At 32.4% G+C, this 22472-nt stretch overlaps 1 long non-coding RNA gene across 1 annotated transcript in view; it reads right to left on the minus strand.

Annotated features, from left to right (window-relative positions):
* The window catches only part of LOC143676475 (uncharacterized), a 71606-nt gene that overhangs the window by 42106 nt on the left and 7028 nt on the right, over positions 1–22472 (minus strand). The window contains exons 3-4 of the long non-coding RNA XR_013172112.1: positions 14777–14866; positions 13314–13394 (exon numbers count right to left, since the gene is read on the minus strand). This is a non-coding gene — a long non-coding RNA (uncharacterized LOC143676475). The remainder of the gene's footprint in view (positions 1–13313; positions 13395–14776; positions 14867–22472) is intronic.

A 22472-nucleotide genomic window follows, 5' to 3' on the forward strand; every position in this document is an offset into this window, starting at 1 on the left:
TGGTGAGGGTTCTGCACCATAGTAAATGATTAAACCCACTAAATGTGTACTTTGGGAACGATTGTGATGGGGAAGTTTATGTTATATATATAGTCCTAGAATTTATTTTTTAAAAAAGAGCACCTAAGGAGAAAATGAAAATAAATGCCTTATATAACAATCTAATAAGGGAGGAGAAAAGACATATGAAAAATATTAATGTTAGGCGGGCCGCGGTGGCTCAGCGGGCAAAGTGCTTGCCTGCTATGCCGGAGGACCTCGGTTCGATTCCCGGCCCCAGCCCATGTAACAAAAACGGAAAAACAAAATACAATAAAACAAGAAAATGTTTAAAAGATGTTTCCCTTTCTTCCTTCCTTCCTTCCTTCTATCCTTCCTTCCTTCTCTCTGTCTTTCCTTTAAAAAAAAAAAAAAAAAAAATATTAATGTTAGATTGCTTGAACTTGATAATAGCATACAAAGTGATTACATAAGTGATAATACTGCTATGTATATTTCTAAAAAGAAGGATAAAATTTTCAAGGGGTATAATATAAGCAACCTATAATTGAGTATTCAGAATATGGATTTATAAATAGTTGGACAGACAGATGAATAAATGATTGATAGATTGATTAATAGATAGATAAGTAGAATGATATGGCAAATGTGAGAAGTTGTTAAAATTGGTGAATCTGGGTATCTGGGGGGATAAGGGTATGTTGAAGTTCCCTGTATGGGATTTGTTTTATTTTTGTAACTGCTTTGTAATTTTGTAAGTATACCAAACTAAAGATTAAAAAAATAGCAAATGTTCAAAAGTGACAAAGGCTGATGAGAAAGACTGATAATGCGAAGACTCCAAAAATAATTAATTATACAGTGGTAATGGATTAAAATCTCTCATTTACAATATTTTTGCTCTGCTCAATTTTCTATTTGACTTTTCTTATTTTTTTATTTTTATTTTTTTGCATGGGCAGTTACCAGGAACTGAACCAAGATCTCTGTCATGGCAGGCGAGTATTCTGTCCCTGAGCCACATTGCCCCGCCCTTACTTCTCTTCTTACACACACACACACACATATTCCCCCTTTATTATTGTATATCTTAATTTATGTGCTCTTCCATTATATTACCTTTTTTATTAACATTTGTTTTTGTTTTGCATACGAAGACATTGAATTAATGTTGGTTCTATATATGTAAGACATATGTTCTAAAGACTATACAATCTTGTTTGTGAACTATACTGTAATAAAAGCCAGAGGGCATGGATCAAATAAATGAATAGACCAAATATTGAGATTTTAATTAATCTGGCCATCTTTTCATATGCCTTCACAGATTTAAAAGGAAGTGAGCTATTTACATAGAAAATGTAAAATGTCCAGAGATTTGTTGAAGACAAAAATTTCCCATTTGAAAACAGGAAAATGACTTTGGATTTTAAAAACAAAATAAAAATGTCTTTCCCAATGTAAGAACATATATGCTTTTCGTATATAAACATGCCACACAAATCCTAGAATTTCCCTTCTGTAAAGCAAATCACTTTCATACTATTCATCATTAATGTATTTCTATATCTGTATCAGGAGAATATTCTGATATACTAATCTGCGTGGTTTTACTCATGATTCCTTCCTATTCAGAAGACTCTTGAATGGTTGATAGACTCTGAACCTAAGATTTATTATAAAAAAAGAGGTAAGTTCTCGGCTTTCAATTTCCAAATAAATGTTTCAAAACTCATTTTAAAGGCAACTGTCTTCAAAATCAGGTCCTAAATATCAAAGCCAGGTTTTGTGAGAGAGAAATGAGGCTTTAAATGCAAAAGTTTGGGAATCTCCAAATACTCCATCATAAATGTTGTACCATAAAAAGTCAAAAATTTTGAATAGATTTTTAGCTTTTTGAAGCTCCAAATAATACTTATTGCTATAAGCATTATGCTTCAACCTACCTCAGACTTTGTGCTCATATAGGTTAAGGGAAATAGACATTAATTAACTAATCCCCCCATACCTCTTAAGAAATAAAGATGCACAGAAGCAAACATTAAGCCCTAGGGCATAAAAGGAACATTTTTCCAAACTTGTTGAAATAAATTATCTAAAATATCTAATTTTCAACAAAATTCTGAGACATCAAGGAAACAAAACACTATGACTATTACACAGGAAAATAAGCAGCAATGGAAATTGTCTTTGTGGAAGTTCAGGTGTTGAACTTAGAGACTTCAAAGCAACTATAATAAATATGTTCACAAAACTAAAGGAAATTATTTTTAAATAATTAAGTTAAAGTATAATGACAATGTTTCATCAAATAGAGACTAGAATTAATATATAGAATTAAAAATAGAATCAACATACAATTTATTAAAAAGAAACATGGAAATTCTGGAGATGAAATATGCAATAGAATAGCCACAATTAACAACTCAATAGAGGAGAATGAACAGGAGATTTGTGCTGACAGAATAAAGTATCAGCAAATTGAGAAACTGACTTACAAAGATGATAATATCTGAAAAACAGAGTGAAAAAGAATGAAAAAAAATTGCACAAAGTCTCAGGAAGATGTGGGGCAATTTTAGGCACATAAACATGAAAACCAGAAGGAGAGGAAAGGGACAAACTGTTCAAAGACGTAATGGCTAAAGATATCTCAAATTTGATGGAAAACATTAATTTATACAACTCAAAAAGCTCAATGAATTACAAATACAAAAAATGGAGAGAACCAAACCAAGGCACATCATAGTTAAAATGTTGAAAGTCAAAGACAGAAAATCTTGAAAACAGCCTGAAACCCATGATTCATCAAGTACAAGGGAAACTGAATGAGATGAATAGCTCACTTCTTGTAACAAACAAGAGATGAAAGTCATTAAGGAGATATATTCACAGTGCCAAAAGATAATAAAAAATGTGAATCAAGAATCTTATGTCCATCAAAACTACCTATTAAAAATGAATGTAAAATAGAAACATTCCCAGATAAACAAAAGCTGAGATGAATGGCTAGCAGACCTGTTATCGGACAAAGGTCATGGATTCTTTTGCCTGATGTGCTCAATAACCAATTCCTGAGACTCCTGGGGTTTAAAAGAGAGAAAGTGTTTATTACTAGGCCTGTAGTAGGAGAGCAGATGGCATAGTGGTCCAAAATCTGTCTCCTGGAACTGCAGTAATTTGAGTAGTTTTATTAGAGGAAAGATGGGTAGGGTTTAGGATAATGAGCACAGTGGCCCCAGATGATATAATTAGAAGTGATCTGATTATTGAGCATGCACAGATTGGTTACATGCTTAATCACATAATGTATGCAAGATAATGGCAGAATGAAGTATAGGTGATGTGTAGGTTAAAGTCTAAGCTACTGCGCATATCAGGTGGGTCCGCTTTGGTTAGATCCAGTCTAAGACATCAAAATAGCTTTAAATTTGGTGGGTTTTTTCTGGGCTGGCCCAAGACTCATCATTAATAAACAATAGGAGCTATCTTTAGCAATTACAAGACTCTGAAGTTGAAAAACTGGATAACTGGGTACAAATGAAGCTTAGCCACAGGGCAGAAATTAAGGGCTATGCAAATCATTATCAGTGCTCAAGGCAGCTGAATAACCATTTAGAGATTTCAGCAATTCTCTCTTCTACTCCATTATATCAGAAAGCAAAAACGAATACCTTACATATATAATAATTCAATAATCAAAATCATCCCTTAAATCCTGATTTCTTAGTTACGATTTTTATTGGTTACAGACCTACATTATAAGAAATTCTAAAGTGGTATTTTGTGGCTGAATGCCAGTGAGACTAGAGAGTAATTTTAATCCACTTAAAAAAAAAGTGCCAGTAAAGGCAATCATTTAGATATATTACTTATTTCTTCCCTTAACTGATTTAAAAAGCAATCTCATAAAATAATACAAACATATATATATATATATATATATATAGCTATACGTAAAAATATAAATATAACTCTCTTGCTTTGCTTATAATACTTAGAAAGTAATCTATTTGGCAATAATATTATGCAGGGGATAGATGGAAATAAATTTGTATTAGAGCAAGAAAATTATACCAGATGGTAACTTGAGTACACAGCGAGAAATGAAGATAACCAGAAATAGCTAAATAAAAAGTATATAACAAACTCTGTAAATATACAATTTATATCCTTTTTTTTCTCAGCTTTTTAAAAGGCTTAAAATAGATGAAGCAACAATTAACAATATTTTTGGTTTTGTAACATGTATAGATGCAATATATATAACAATAATGGCACAAAAGTGGGAAAATGTAGAACTTTTCATATAGGACTAACTTTGAATATGTCATTAGAAATAAAGTAGCATAACTCTGAAGTTGAATCTGTTAATTTAAGACATATATTGTTGGCTCTAGACTCACCAGTACAAATATAACTATGAAAACTCTAGTTAAGTCAATTAAGGGGCAGTGCCATAGTGGCTCAGTGGCAGAATTCTCCTGCCATGCTAGATACTCGGGTTTGATTCCCAGTGCCTGCCCATGTTAAAAAAAAATCAATTAAGAACCTAAGACATTATACTAGAAAATATACACTTAATTCAAAGCAAAGCAGCATGGATGGTACAGAGGAGCAAAAGGGCAGATAAAACAAGAAAAGAAAATGGCAGGTGTAAGTCCAACAATGTCAATATTAACTTTAAATATGATGGATGACAAATCCCATAAAAAAGCAGGTATTATTAGAAAAGACTCTCCCGTATGCTGTCGACAACACACTTTAAATTCAAAGACACAAATAGATTAAAAGTAAAGGATGGGAAAAGATATAACATGCAAACAGAAACAATAGGAGAGCTGGAGTCATCATTCTAATATTAGACAAAATAGTCTTTTTTTTTTTTTTAAGTGCACGTTCCAGGAATCAAACCCAGATCTCCTGTATGGAAGGCAAGCATTCTACCACTGAACAACCCATGCACCCCAAGATAGTCTTTAGGACAAAAATTTTTACTGGAGGTAAAGAGGGACATTTTTTAAAGATTCAAGAGTTAGTCCAGATATATTAATTTTAAGCATATATGCACAGAAAAACAGAATCCCAAAACACATGTATCAAAACTGACAGAATTGAAGAGAAAACAGATAGTTCAAAAATAATTGGTGGAGACTTCAGTATCTGACTTTCAACAACAGACAGAACAAGTAGGCAGAAGATAAACAAGATACTGAAGAGCTGAAGAACATTATAAACCACTTTGACTTAACAGAGATCTGTAAAATACCCCACCCAAGAATAGTGTAGATACATTTTTCTCAAGAACTCATAAAACTTTTCTCATGAGAGATCATATGCTGGATCACAAAAACAGTTACAGTAAATGTAAAAGAATTGAAATGATAAAAGTATATTCCTTAGCCACAGTGGAATTAAATTAAACTAAATAAAAGAAGGAAAATTGGGAAATTCACAAATATGGGTAAATTGGTCAACACACTCTCACCATAACTAATTGGTCAAAGAAAAAGTCACAAAGGAAATTAGAAATTGATTTGAGATGAATGAAAGAAAAAGACTAGCAATACTCTATTACTAACATTGGACAGATAGGGCAGGAATAGGATAGATCAGTATCTCTCATGAATGAACATGATGAATTTTTAATAACATTTTGGGCAACAAAATTCAACTATTTGTAAAAAAGATAATACTCCTTGATCAAGTGCAGTTTATTCCATAAATATAAAATTGTTTTATAATTTGAAATTCAGCCAATGTACTCTCAATATTGAAAGATTAAAAGAGAAAAGCAAATGATTATTTCAAAAGATGCAGAAATAGGGCACAAAACTATCATGATATAAACATTCAAAACCTAGAAATAGAAGGGAACTAGGGAACTTCTTCAATCTGATAAAGGGCATTTACACAAAATCTATGTTTAGCATTATATAATTGTGAAAGAGCATCTTTTCCCTCTGTTTTCCCACTAAGTATAGGGACAAGACAAGCATGTGCATTCTATTCAGGATAATTAGGTCAGAAAATGAAATAAAAAAAAGACATCTAGTGGGTGAGCAGGTTGAGTTCTCGCCTGCCATGCCGGAGGCCCGGGTTGGTTTCTGGGTGCCTGCCCATGCAATAAAAAAAAAAAAAAAAAAAAAAAAAAAAAAAAAGACACCTAGAATGAGAATAAAGACATAAAATTATCTCATTTTGTAGGTAACGTGACTTTTTATACAAAAAATTTTTAAAAATCCACTAAAGGAATGACTAGAAATAATAAACAAGTTCAGCAATTTCCCCTGAAAAGGAATATACATAAATCTATGTATTCGGATACCCTCACAATGAGCAATACAAAAATGAAAATAATAACACAATAACATTTATGATATCATAAAATATAATAAAACAGGAATAAATTTAACAAAAAGTTCAAGCCTTGTATAATGAAAACTCAACATTATTGCTTAAAGGAATTAAAGAATAACTTTATAATTGAAAGGAAATCTTATATCCATGGCTTGGAAAACAATATTTTTTTAAGATGTGAATATTCCCAAAGTCGATCTATTGATTAAATGAAAACCTAATCAAAATTCCATTTTTTTATAAATTCAAAAACTGATTCTAAAATGGATGTATGAAATGTAAGGGTCCCAGAATAGACAAAACAAAAGTAAAAACAAAGTTGTAGGGTTCAAAATTCTCAATTTTAAAATTTACTGCAAAGCTAAAGTATTCAAGATATTGACTACTGGCATCAGGATGGAAATATAGATTAATGGAATAGAATCTAGGGTCCAGAAATACGTCCTTCTGTTTAAGGTACAACAAATATGTAAAGACAACTCAATAGGGAAAGAATAGTCTTCTCCAAAAATTGTAGCTGGGAGAAGTTCTCTATTCACAGGCAAAAAAACAAAAGGCAAAAACAATTGGACCCCTACGACACATCAGGCTAAACAAGTAGCTATCAGATCTGAAATTAAAGCCGAAACTCAAAAACTCTTAGAAGAAAACATAAAAGTAAATCTTAGTAGTATTGGGTTAGGCAATGGCTTCTTATATAAAACATCAACAAAAGGCAACAAGAAAATATGGATAATTTAGACTTTATCAAAAAAAATTTTCAATTGAGCTATAAATGATATCATCAAGAAAGTAATAACGCAGCCCACAATATATACCTTAATATTTTCAAACTATATATATGTATGGGATTTATGTCTAAAATATATAAAGAATGTTTATAATAATAATGAAAAGTCAATCACCCATATGAAAAATGAGCAAATAATTTGAGTATCATTCTTCCAAAGAAGATATACAAAGTACCAATAAATAGACATGGAGATATTTTCAACACCATCATTTTAACATACCACTTAACACCCATTATGGTGGTTAAAGTAATTATAATAATAATAATTTTTAAAAAGACAATTACAAGTGTTAGCTAGGATGTATCCATACAATGGAGCATTATTTGGCAATGAAAAGGGATGAATTATTGATTTGTGCTACAACATAGATCAACTTTAGAAGTCAGTCAAGATAAATCATAGATTATATGATTCCATTTATATGAAATATATAGAATGGGAACATCTACAGAGAGAGTGTGGTTATTTGAAGCCGTATGTACCCTGGAAAAATATGGTCTTTAATCGATTCTTGTGGGTATAACTCATTTTGAGTGGGATTTTTTTTATAAGGTTATTTCAGTTAAGGTGTGACCCAACTCATTCAGGATGGATCTTAACCTATTATTGGGGTGCTTTATAAACAGAATGGAGAGAGAGAGAAAAAAGCATAGAAGTAAGGAGCTGAATTCATTGAAACCTGGAAGAGAAGGGAGAGGCCCACAGATGTTATTATGTGCTTTGCCATGTGGTAGATGAGCCAAAGATCATTGGCAGTCTTTGTGAAGAAATGATTATCTTAATGATACCTTGATTTGGATATTTTCCCAGACTCTAACCGTAAGCATATAAATTCCCATTGTTGGAGCTAAACCTATTTCATAGTATTGCTTTGTGTAGCCTAGGAAACTAAAACAGACAAGAAGTAGATGAATCATTGCCTAGGGAAAGGTGGTAGAATGTGGCTACAAATGGGTATAAAGTTTCTTGTATGATGAAAATTATTAGATTGGTGATGGTCACACAACTCTTTGGATATGCACAATCATTGAATTGTACAATATAATATGATATATGCAATTTTATATCTCAGTAAAGCTGTTAAAATTAATTCATGAACCAAAAAAAAAAGCTAATCACAAAGATATTTAAAAATATATTGAATTGAGTCAAAATGAAAATGTGGCAGTCCAAATATTTTAGGATTCTGCTGAAGCAATATTAGGAAAAAAATTATAGTGTTATTTGTCTGTATTCTAGAAGACAAAAATTATCAGATCAATTATCTCAACTTGAGCATTATAAAAGTAAATAATAAAGAGAAAATTAAAATCAAAATCAGAAGAAAGGAAATAATAAAGGCCCAAGAAGAAATCGATTAATTAGAAAAAAGAGAATACAGAGAAAATCCATGAAAAAAATAAGGGCCTATATTGTTTCTTTTTTGGGGGGTGGGGGGAGTTGATTGATAAAACGGATAAGCTCATAGCAAAATTGATCACAAAAAATAGAAAGACCAATATCAAAAATGGGAGAAGTGGAATTACTAATGATTCCACAGATTTTAAAATTATCATAAAAGATAGCATGATAAAAATTGTTCTAATAAATTATTGGATGAAGTGGACAAATTTCTTGAAGCTCATTAAATAATAAATAAATAAATTTAATATTATGATATCTAAGGAAGAAATGTTTCTGTAATTAAAAATTCCCAATAATCATCTGAAACCAAATTTTCACTGGTGGATTTTTCCAAACACTTTAGGAAGGAATATCAATTCCATAAAACCTTTCCAGACACCTCAAGAGGAGGTAAATATCTCTTAGCTAATCCTATTATATCAGGATTATCCTTATATACAGACTAGACAAAGAGTTTAAGAGTAAAGAAAACTACAGACCAATATCACTCATGAATATTGATGCATAAATTTAAAACATAATTTTAACAAATCATATCCAGTAATTTATAAAAAGAATAAAATATCATAATCAAAATGAATTAATCCCAGGAATGTAAGAGTGGTTTAGCATTGAAAAATCAATTGATTTAATTCATTCTAACAATATCCATGTATGAATATGGATGCAAATGTATGTATAAGTGTTTGTATATACATTTATATAAAATCACCTAAATAAACAGGTAAAAGCACTGCACAAAATCAGAAGTCCATTATGAGAGACCTCATAAACTTTCAGGATGATAGGAGTAGAAGAGAACAAAAGAATGCTATCAACAGGTAAAACTGGTTAAGAAAAATTTAGAGCTAACATCATCCTTAATGTTGAATGTTTTTGTTCTATGAGTAAGAAAAAAGACAAGGATGTCTTCTCTTTCCACGTTTATTTTACATTACATTGGAGGTATTAGCCAGTGCCATAAAGCAAGAGAATAACAACAGCAACAACTAAAAGTTATTCCATTAGGAAAGGAAGAAATAAAACTATCTTTATTCACAGATGACATGAATCACTAAGAAGAAAACCAGATGAAAGAGAAAACAAGCTACTGCAACCTATAAGTGGGTTTAGAAAGACTGTAGAATTTGATAGATATTTAAACATTCACTGTATTTCTATATATATTAGCAACAAACAATTAACATTTGAATTAAAAAATCAACTTTTATAATAGAATCAAAAGTCAACTTACTTAGCATAAATCTGACAGAAGATGTGCAAGTTCGGTACACTGAAACATATAATATATTGCTTTGAATGATTATGTAAAACCCAATTAAATTATGAATTATTCTATTTTCATGGGTGAACATCATTAAAATGTTGAATGTTGATTCTCTCAAAATTGATCTGTAGATTCAACACAATCCAAATCAATATCCATGCAGGTTATGTGTACAAATTGATAAGCTGTTTCTAAAATGCACATAGAAATTCAGAGTTCCTAGAGTAGCCAAGAGAATTTTCCAAAAGATGAACCTAGGAATGTACCTAGGTGTAAGTGGAAAAATATATCACACAAATTATATGTGAATACTTATGGCCACGTCATTCAGATGATATATGAATCTTCATAATAGCCAAAACTGGAAATCAATTGATTGTGCAAACAAAATATGGTATATTCATGCAGAGAAATACTCTTCAGCAGTAAAAAATAAATACAAAACAGCATCAAAAAAACTCAAAACATTATGCTTCATGAAAGAAGCCAGACACAAAAATACATAAGTGCATTTATGTGGAATTTCAAGAAAAAAGAATCTACAGAAGCTTAAAGCAGATCAGTGGTTGCCTGGGATTGAGATAGGTGTAGGAATTAACTGCAAATTGGCAGAAGGCAACTTTAAAGGGTGGTCAAAATGTTTAGAAGTGGGCCTTGGTAATATTTCACAATTCTATACATTAACTGAAAGCCATTGAAATGTACATTTATATTGTATAAATTAAACCTACATAAACTGCCAGAAGTAAGTCTATGTCACTACTCCAGTAAAAAAAAAAAAAATTGCTTGGACAAGAACATTGTAGGAGAGATGTAGAGAAATGTACAAATTTGAAATATATTTGGAGTTAAAATAAATGGACCTGGACATTAGGTGATGTGGAAACATTTTTCACATAGGTTTCTGACTTGAACAGTGGGTGAATGATGGTCCCCATTTTGGAGATGGGGAATAATTATGATAATCAGTTTGGGGGAATCTCAACCATGAATTCAGTGGTACACTTTGATGAAATATCTGTGAAAGAGCCAAATGAAAACCTGAAGTAAGCAGCTGGATATATAAACCTTGAGTTGAGCTGAAATGTTATTGCTGGAAATATATATATATATATTTGAGGTATAACAGAATTTCAGTTTTTTTTTTTTTTAATGAAAGATAAAATATCTTTAAGAGATAGTGTAGCAACAGAAAAAAAAAAAAATGCACCCAGGACAAAAGCCTGGAAGGATTCTAAAATGAGAAGGTGAATTGTGAAGCAGGACATGACAAGAGTCTGAGGTAAGCATCCACTCAAGTATCAAGTTGAGAAATATGGAGAAACATGAAGATAGACTTAGAGACAGAGAATGAGATAGAGATAGATTTAAAGATAGGAGGAGAGAAAAAATACAGTTAGAAATTTAAAATGGAGAAATGAACAAAAGTAATACATATCTGAGTGACCGTGGGAGGGTCATTGTATGGAGCAAAATACTTATGTTGATCATTTGTGGTAAACAACTTTAAAAAATTTTGCCAGTGTAGATTTTGAATGCCATGATAAGTAATTTGAGCTTCTCCCTTTGTACAACTGAATCATTTAAGAGTTTCTGAGTAAGGAAATAGTATGCTTAGGATAGTGGTTTAGGAAAGTATATTCAGAAGAATGATTTACAGGATTAAGGACTAGACCATTTAAGAAAGATGTCTATATGATTCTATTCAGTAAGGTCAGTAACTCAGGAAGATTACTAAAATGGGTTCGGTCATTACAAGCAAAATTCACTAAATATAACTCCTTTCTTTTAGCTTGGAAGGACTCAATCTGCATTCTCCTTTAACATAATGTTAAAGCAAATCTTTACTAAGAGAAAAATGCATTTCATGTGTGGAAAATGCAAATATAAATCTTAACAACGTTCCACTGCCATAGATACTGCACTGTATCATATGTAGCTACCCAATGCATGGATAGTCAATATTGAAGTCCAGTGATACAACCACTGGCCACCACCAAATGCTATTCATCTAATCTGTGACAATCCTTGCAATTAGAAAGGAAGAATTTTAGGAACCTGTTTCCTTTAGCTTTGGATTTAAAAATGCATCTTAAGTCTCTTGTCTATAACAGCCACATGTATAAGGCAGCATCCCCTTCTCTCCAAAAGTCTCTGCTTCTGTAGACTAAATGGTCCCATTTCCCTTACACATTTGTTGTATGATATGATTACAACCCTCTTGCTTACTAGGAAACTTGAATTAAGTTCAATTTTTATCTGTTCATTTTGCCTAAATTGTATGTTTCCTCACAAACAAAATCAGTGAGTCAAGCAGATCAGTAGCTATAAAATCTTGTCTTTACAGTTTTTTTTTTAACACGTGGAATCCAAATATATCAGACAATTTTTAAGCAGTATTAATGTGAATGAGACATAACCTGGAAATCACTCACTATGGTACCTCTCCAGAATCTTGAAATTACCATAAACATAGTTTGAAATCCTTTTGACTAGATTATATTTCTAATACTATGTGGTTTATAATTGTTTGTCTTTCACAATTATCTGCTATGCTGAATCAGATGGCTATCCTCTCCTTTGTCTCTGATTAGCTTAGACAAACCATACACTTACTTGCAGTGCTAATGTCAGCATAGAAAGAGTATCTTTGCAGAGGAAAGAACTCTAAAACCCCACTGATCTAGTAGTAGAAAAAGGAGGTAACCAGTGATGAGAGATTCACAGAACACTCCTAGGTAACGACAAACAGCAAACGTTTCCTGAAACTGGTGAGTCTAATTGTGTCTAGGCAAAAGAGGTTGTATTGGTTGACTGTGTCTTTTTTTTTAAACAAATAATTGATGTTCTCTTCTGTTTTTTAGTTCCAGGATTATCTTCTTGTGCTATTACTTTTCTTCATAGACTATACATGGAGAAGAAATACAGAGTAAATGAGTATATATAACTGCAATTTTATTGGATAATTGCAAATTGTTCTCCAAATTAGGTGACTCAATTTATATTCCCATTAATAGGACGGAAAGAGTTTATCTTTTTCTATACACTTGCCAACTCTTATAATTGTCAGAATGTTTTTTCAATTTTACGGGTGCTTTAAATCTAATGTTTATATTTGTTTAAAGGCTTTTTAATTCTCCGATTACTAACAAAAATGTGAATATATTACATATATTTACTGATCATTCAAGTTTTCTTTTCTGTGATTTGCCTGTTCACTTATTTTATCTATGTTCTATTAGATAAACTGTTTTATTTATTATTAGTTTTTCAGTTATTTTTAAATTTTTAATAGTAATTCTATCTAGGCTTTTGAGCTATAACTGTTTTCTCAAAATTTGTGACTAGCCTTTTGACTCTGTTCACTATACGTATATTTTTTCCCTCTTTTTTTGAACTTTTTTTTACTGTATAACATAGCATATATACAAAGCAAAGGAAAAAAGAAAAAGCAGTAGTTTTCAAAGCACTCTTCAACAAGTACTTACAGGATAGATCCCAGAGTCTGTAATAGGCTACCATAGCATCATCTCAGATTTTTCCTTCTGGCTGCTCCAGAACATAGGAGGCTAGAAGGAATAAATATTTTCTTATCATCACAGTTGGTATTTTTTGTGTGTGTGTGTGAAAAAATAACACATATACAAAAAAGCAATAAATTTCAAAACACAGCACAACAGTTAGTTGTAGAACAGATTTCAGAGTTTGGTATGGGTTACAGTTCCACAATTTTAGGTTTTTACTTCTAGCTGCTCTAGAGACTAAAAGAAATATCAATTTAATAATTCAGCAATCATATTTGTTTGTTAAACCCTACCTTCTCTGTATAACTCCACCACACTTTTGATCTTTCTATTCCACTCTTTAGGGGTATTTGGGCTATGGCTATTCTAACTTTTTCAGTTTGGAAGGTTCTGTCAATAACATGGGGCAGGGAGATGGAACTAGTCCATGCTCTGGAGAGTCTTGGCCCTCTAGGTTTCAGGACTTATCTGATTTTCATTATACATATATTTATAATTTAATAATAATCACCTTTATCAATCTTTTCTATAATAATTTTCTGGTTTTGCTTAATTCTTTCAAAATCCGGTCTTGAATATATCCCCTTATATTTCCTTCTGAAAGTGTTAAAGGGTAGTCTTTTACATATATATTATATCTAATTCACCTGAAGTTTTATTTTGTAACCTGGTTAGAATAAGAATATGCCACCCCCACCACACCACGCCCCGGGAAACAAATGTGCCACATAAATTACTTCAATTATCTGTCTTTCCCCAGTGATTTGTTATGACATCTCTCTCATAAGTCAGTTTGTTTTATATGTAAATATGTATTCCTAGTCTCTTTTCTGTTCAGTATCTCTATTTACATATTCATGAGCCAATATCCAATTACTGTAATCATACCTTCCTCAATTTACATTGATTAGGAATTAGAAAATATCTGTAAGCTTTCTTTTCCAACCAGATTATTAGTTCAAAGAGATTTCTATTAATTTAATAGGTTTTAAAAAGCTATTATTGAAATGCATGCCATTTCGGTTGATACTTCTTCTGTGTACCTTGCTACTTTTCAATAATTATTTAGCTAATAAATTATTACTCTAAAATGTGAACCCAAGTGTCTCTGTCATACAAAGAGTAATTTCCTTACTAGATAATTGCTGGAGCTAAATATATCTGCAAAAAAGAGTATCTCGAAAGTTATTTTACAAAATAATCCAGCAACTGTGATCCTTATTATTCACCAAAATGATCTAAAAACTGCTGTCAATACAAAACTGCACACAAGTATTTTATAGTAGCTTTATTATTAATTGTTGAACTCTGGAATCAACTAAGATGCCTTCCAATATGTGAATGGATAAGAAAACTGTGGTGCACCCTTACAAGGGAATATTATTCAACAGGAAAACAATGAACTAAGAACCCACACCACAACTTACATAAATGCATGTTGCCAAATGAAAGCACTAAGCCTGAAAAGATCACCTGTTGTGTGACTCCTTTTATAGGTCATTCTGGAAAATGCAAACCTAGAGAGAGAGAAAAAAAAAAAAAAACAGATCAATGGTTGCCAGGGGTTCAGAAAGTAGGGTGGAGGTTAATAGGTAAAACATAGGGACTTTTTTAGGAAGATGAAATATGAAACTACTTGGTATAATAATATAGTGGTGGATGCATGAGTTTGCACCGTTGTCAAAACCTACAGAGCCCTAAAAAAGAGCGAACTGAGTGAGCCTTAATGTATGTGAATTAAAAATGGTAATTAGGTGCTTGGGAAACCACAGGATAGAATATAGACTGCATCAAAGGAATTTAATTTAAATATAAATGTATGACATAACCTTGTAAAATGGAAGGGGAGAAGAGGAGGAAAACAATTCTGGAAAAGAAGGGATACTCTAAGACCAAAGACGAAAAATACTTGGTAAGAATATTTCCCATTGGGAGTACAGTTTAGAAATTCTGAAGTGACAGAATAAGAAAATGGATGATGGGAGTCAGGTTTCTCATTCTTGAAGTGGAAGATTATAGATAAGCAGGGGAAGGCTAGAATAAAGAAATAGAGCATTGGATTAGAGTTGGAGACATCAGCATTAATTCCCATTTATTTTAATATAGAAACAGAGCACTCTCTCTCTCTCACTTCCCCTCCTTCCCCACTCTCTCCCCCAGAAATAATCACAGAGATGTGGGTATATACGGGTTAGGATACACACATATATTTACTAGCACTGTTCACTGAGGACAAGAAGCAAAACGCTGCACCAGTAGAAATGTGGCTAAGCATCCAGCACCCAAATCTTGGTTTCTAATGCCACTTCCCTATGAAAAGAACCAGAGTCCCTTGGAAAAGTGGCTAATTTTAGAGTTAGGGAAGGAAGTGTATAAGAGAAGCCTAAAGCATCTTGCAGTACCAGAAAGTAAGGAAGTGTTCAGAAAGCAAAAGAATGTGGGCATATTAAAGGGATTCAAAAGCCAACTGAAAGAGTTCCCAATGATCAAAACTGGAACAATCTAAGCAACACAACAAATAAACAAGATCTTACTGGATTATCACTCAAAGTATAAAATAAATACCTGTGAGTCTTACAGATATAACTAAGATACGAAATTTACAAATAAGTGGTGGGGAAGGGAAGAATAGGCAAATCTCGTGTGCTAAAGAATTTTTTAAAAATCATGTAAATACTGCCTCCCCAAGGAAGTAGACTATAATTTTCCACTTTATGTGTAGTCTGTGCATATCAACTTTTTTTCTAGAGTTCAATCTGAAAAATAGTGACCTTAGAGTGAAGAAACTTAGGAAACACGACCTCAGCCAAGCGCTCAAAGTTAATAATAAAAACAAGGATAAATCATGTCGACATGCATGTGTATTCTTGATAAGCTGTGATGAGAATGGCACTTTATCCCCATGTCTATAACTCTGGTTTAATCATGAGAAAAACTTTAGACAAACCTAAATTAAAGAGGACTCGGCAAAATATCTGACGTGGATCCCTCAAAATTGTTGGACACATTATAAAACAAGGAACATCTATGAATGTGTAACTGTATAGCGGAGTTTAAGGCGACCTGATAACTAAATGTAATGTGGCATCCACGATGGGATTCTGGAACAGAAAGGATAAAAAACTAAATATTTAATGATAAACTATCAATATTTAGTTCATTAATACTGACAAATGTACCATACTAATATAAAATGCTAGTAATAGGGAAACTGGATATGGGATGATTGAGAATCCTCTGTACCATCTTTACAACTTTACTGTAAATTTAAAGCTATTCTAATAAAAGTTTATTTTAGAAATGTCTTTGGCAAAGACATTTGGCAAAGTAATATAAGTTCAATGGTCATTAAGAATGAATTATTATCCCCATATTATACCAAAATGCAATAAATTATATTTAAAAAATACAACTAAAGTTTTGAAATCATGAGTATAGATAAATTAAACCTGTCAGATTGAACATAAATGGGGGAAAACAAATGTACTCTTATTTTTCAGTGGGAGGAAAATAGAATATTTGAGATGAGAGTGACAGTCAAATAATGTTAAGTAAATGTCATATCTCAAACTAAAAATAAAGATTTAGCTCCCTTGCATATATTGGGTCAATTTATCAATCTCAAATCAACTGAGGGAAAAAAGAAATTAAATCAGAAAATTTGGACAGATTAAAAGGCAGTATTTCAGTGTAATTAATTTTTGTATTTCCAAACTGTGAACCGTAAAATAAATATGGCACTAAATATGCTCAGCTTAGTATTCAACTAATTTACATGTATAACTAACTGAAGCAGATTTTAAAATATTAAAGTTTTTAATTTCCAAAAGTTATGGAAGTTAGTGTCACTAACTTCTGGACTTTGGGAGCTTGTTTTTGCCCTGGGTAAAATGTAAAAGTATTGGGTTAATGTAAGCCCTAAACACACTATTATTGGAAATTCTCAGAGAGTGAAGAGAAATCTATTTTAGGGTGTTGTCTGTTTACTGTACGTGTGCTTCTGCGTTAAGATGGGTGAACTAATCAATTCAAAACATTTTATGTGGTATAACATTTACTGGAAAAGTCATATTATTTTTCTACATAACAATGATTCTCTTACAGTTTAAACTATGCTTGAAGTAACAGCAAAGTTGACACTGGCAGCAAAATGAGATTAATTGATATTAGGTTCAAAATGATTATTGACGTTTCAAAGTGCATAGATCTGGCTATTATAACCTCCTGCTTTCCCAATAAGCCACAAATGCACCAGATAGAAGAAGCAAAAATCGATTTAATAATTCAAAATGATTTGAATCTTCTAACCATAGTTCTTATGGTTACATTAATTGATTTTTTTTAAAATGGCAAAAACACAAGCTTAAAGCATTAACCCAAGAATATCTGAGGTCATTCCTAGTCAATATGATAAATGACTTCATGTCCATCAGTACTTAAATTTGCATTTTGGGTGATACTGTGCTGCAGAATTAGAAATACTAATGCTAGTCATATCACATTATAGTTTTCATTCTTCATTAAAAATCTGTTTTTATCCTTCTCTTTCTTAAATAGTTCAATAACTCCCCAGATTGGTTCGGAGATCTCTAGAGGTTCATGGAACTATTCTCAGAGGTTGAAAATTATCAAAATTATTTTTATTTTGTCTTTGCAATTGAAAACTTATTACACACCCCCCATATACATATACACTTACCTTATAAAATAAGCACTGGTCTCATACAGTTCTTATGCCCAAATGCCAATCTCACGGGTTTGAAGCAATTAGAACAAGCAAACTCACAGAGTCAGAATCTAGCATACAGGTTTCCAGAGTACCTTTGAATTATCATATATCCTATTAACAGTTTCTATTTTTATACACCGTCTTTAATAAATTAAAAGCTGTTTGACAGAGATATTACTTTATTCACCATTGTGACCACAATGCATAACGTATATCTAACAAAATGCATTGATTTAAATTGAAGTTAACTGAAGTAGGCTATTCTATAATAAAGCTGGCCAATGATTAGCTGTGGCAAACAAGAAAGTTTTAATTATCTGGCTCTTTGGTTATCTGGTCATTATAAACACTTTTTTATAGAAACGAGAGTGATAATACACAAAAATGATATTGTAGCAAAATTTGTTCTTTCTTAAGCCTAATATTCTAACTAATGTAGATGCTAGTAAAATAAGTCTCTGTCAATCTTATTTTCTGCCATTTGTGATCCAAATATGTCAAAAGACATAGGAAGTCTAGATATCTGGGTATGTGTTACATGGTGGAAAGCCAACCTGTTTTTGGATCACAATTGGCAAAAAAATAAGATTGACAGAGACTCAGACCACTACAAACCTACTGAGACTTCTGAGATTAAAATTTGTAAAGAAAAGAGACATATTCCTGGAATGTGGATAAAGAATAAAGGACCGTACCTTTTCACCAAAATATTTTCTTTTAAACAGCTTCAAAGTATCTATTATTAATTAATATGAGAATGATTGGTTTGGGGATGAAGAAATGCAGGAAAAAAGCCATCTTCAGTATTACAAATCAAAAACTGCATTCAATGTGAACATTGACACAAGAAAATAACCACAAGCAAATATATCAAATGATTTATTGATGTTTGAGTGAATTTTATGGCAAAAAACAATGAAAAACAACCAAACAGAAAAGAACTAAAAATTCTGTGAGTTCAAAACTATCTCAGGACTCTAAATTATCCAATGCAAGCATGGGATGTGAAAGCTGCATGAAGAGGGCATTTTTCCCAATGCACTTTTGGAAATGGGCCATTGGGGGTTTTGGATCAGAGAGAGTATTTCATACGGAAGAACTGTGGGAAATTGACATCATTCAATAAACACTCTTCCAGAAAACACAGTCAGCATTTTGTCAAGGAATTCCCTCCACTGCCAGAGTAGAGGGTCTTTACAATCTCCCCACTAATACTGACATTTAATAGTGTTAAAGAGATGCTGGTATAATAAGATACAGCTATGAATTCCCAGTTTTCTTTTCTCAAGTTGGTAATTTTCAATTGACTCTTTTTGTCCCTGTCCCATTATTGCACACTGAATATAGGACAGGGGGGCAGGATTTTTTTCTTTTTATTCATGAGTTGCTCAATAACAGGGAGCCATATCCAAGCATGATACAGAGTGCCATTTTGGAGCTTTAAAGATTTCTGTATCCCCCAATACTATTTCTTTTCCCATTTTCTGCTGGCTGGATAGAAGGATGATGGGGATCTAGGAACAAGGGACCCCACAAGGTGGAAATAGCCTGGGACAGTGAATTGTCACATGGAGGGAGGCTGTTCATTGTTCAGAAACACTCATCTGGGAATGATATGCAAACAAAACATAAAGTTTTAAGCTATTATATTCTGGGGGGGGGGCTCTATTTCTTATAGTTGCTTTATCAATACCTTAATTAATAACAGTACCATGACTAGAAAACAAAAAGTTTAAGAATGATTGCTTTAAAACTCTGAGTTATAGTCTATGAATTCAACTTACTCCTTGAAAATACATCTTTATTATATGGGAGTTCTTTTTAGGTTAAAACAAAATAAGGTAAATCAGATCATATAAATAATTATTTTAATAGTTTTAGATATTAAATTATAACTCTGCACATGATTTGATTGTATAATAAGAATTGGGACAACTCAAATAAATTTATATCAATAGTAATAAAAAGTTTTAAATATTTTATTGTCATTTATATGTATTTAATATATTGATATTTATTATAGTCAATATTTTTAAAGAAAAGCCATCCTAAAATCACAAGTTTTAAGATATTTTTCTCACCAAGCTATCACTAATATCCCTTTTAATTATGTTACAGTACTGTTGATAAACACTGAACATATTTCGATTTTCCACAAGTTTGTAATTGCAATCCTCCTTTCCACCATTTTACCTAAATATATTCCCACCACTGATTGATATGCTGTAACCTATCCTAATCAATTGGGTCTCATCCTCTTTAGGACAAGTCATTGCTTACTCACCTCTAACCTTCACTTATATTGATTCCCCTTATCTGGACTGCTACCTGCTTCAATATCCCTCAGTGTAAACGTAGCCAATCTTCAAATCTTTCTTTCTTCATATGGCTGATTCTATTTTTACTATAAGCCTATGAAGACCCATAAAATTTTATGCCATAAAGTTGTAATCTAATAAATTAATCTTATTTATTATTAGATATTTAGTTCTTTAAGGAAAAAATGTGTGGCCCATTTCTAGAAGTGGCAATTTAATAACCATATGATAGTTAAAGCTCAGCAAATTCAAATTAATTGCTCAATTATGATAACAGCAACAATAATAATAGGAAGAAAAGTACAAGACAACAGTGATAAAAAAAACTTTGCTTCTTAAATAGTGGACAGAACAAAAAGAAGCTGAATTTATGTGTTTGCTTATTGTGACATTTGTCAAATGAAGGCAAATACAAAGTTATGTAAGAAGAAACTTTCTTCTGAAATCTTACTGTGATAGAGGGAGAGGGTTATTGCAATAAGAACACTTCGATCATAAAATCTGAAGGGTCTCAGCGGTCAGGCACAGAGGAATTTCCTTTCATGAGGAGAGGTAAACAAGGCTAGGGAAAATGGTATGTGGGCATGGGATGAATAGCTAGTTAGGTCTGATGGCTGAATGGAAAGTATCTTTCTCTACGAGCAGCTAGAAGGCGCATTAAGGAAGGGTGGTTCCAAATGGGATGTTGGCTCAGGCTGAGGGTGCGTCCAAGTTCAGGAAACTTGGAGAAAGAGAGAAGCTTAAGTAATTTTGGTCAAATCAAGTTAGCAGTCATTTTGTTTAGAATGGTCAGTCAAAACAAACAGTTCAGCTAAGGAATTTAGAGGGTCGGGTCTGAGCTTGTCATAGGCAAACAAGGGGTCATCCAGGAGTCTTAGTTGTCATATGGGAAGAGCAGTTCTTTGCGGTAAACTGTTTCCTAGAACTTAAACAGGTGGAATGATTTGTTAACTATGGCTGTTTTCTAGGAGCACAGGGCTCAAGTAAAATTTAACATTGTCACCTTTATCTTACCCTTTGTTACGGCTTAACATTAAACTGTCTTATGAAGTTTCTTCAAACTGCTGGCTGAGTACCTTACCCTCTTATCATTTATATCAACATAAAATTCTGGTTGAATATGTTAAAAGGATTACAAATGTAATTGCTGCATTTGTCATTGCCATTTTTTAAAATTTTTTATTAATTAAAAAAAATTACAAGAAACAAACATTCCCAACACATACACTCAGCAATTCACAATATCATCACATAGTTCCATATTCATCATCATGATCATTTCTCAGAACATTAGCATCAATTCAGAAAAAGAAATCAAAAGACAACAGAAAAATATAACAAACAGAAAAAAAAAATTTTACAGGCCATACCCCTTACTGATCCCTTTCATTGATCACTAGCATTTCAGACTAAATCTATTTTAACATTTGTTCCCCCTATTATTTATTTTTATTCCATATGTTCCTCTCATCTGTTGACAAGGTAGATAAAAGGAGCATCAGACACAAGGTTTTCACAATCACACAGTCACATTGTGAAAGCTCTATCATTATACAATCATCCTCAAGAAACATGGCTACTGGAACACAGCACTACATTTTCAGGCAGTTCCTTCCAGCCTCTCCATTACATCTTGGATAACAAGGTGATATCTACTTAATATAAAAATAACCTCCAGGATAACCTCTCGACTCTGTTTGACATCTCTCAGCCATTGACACTTTGTCTCATTTCACTCTTCCCCCTTTTGGTCGAGAAGGTTTTCTCAATCCCTTGATGCTGGGTCTCAGTTCATTCTGGGATTTCTGTCCCACTCTGCCAGGAAGATCCACACCCCTGGTAGTCATGTCCCACGTAGACAGGGGGAGGGTGGTGAGTCTGCTTGCTGTGTTGGCTGGAGAGAGAGGCCACATCTGAGCAACAAAAGAGGTTCTCATGGGGGTGACTCTTAGGTTTAATTTTAAGTAGGCTTGACTTATCCCCTGTGGGGTTAAGTTTCATATGAACAAACCCCAAGACTGAGGGCTCAGCCTATAGCTTTGGTTGTCCACACTGCTTGTGAGAATATCAAGAATT

This window comes from Tamandua tetradactyla, chromosome 3 (genome assembly GCF_023851605.1).
Source record: "Tamandua tetradactyla isolate mTamTet1 chromosome 3, mTamTet1.pri, whole genome shotgun sequence".
NCBI lineage: Eukaryota > Metazoa > Chordata > Mammalia > Pilosa > Myrmecophagidae > Tamandua > Tamandua tetradactyla.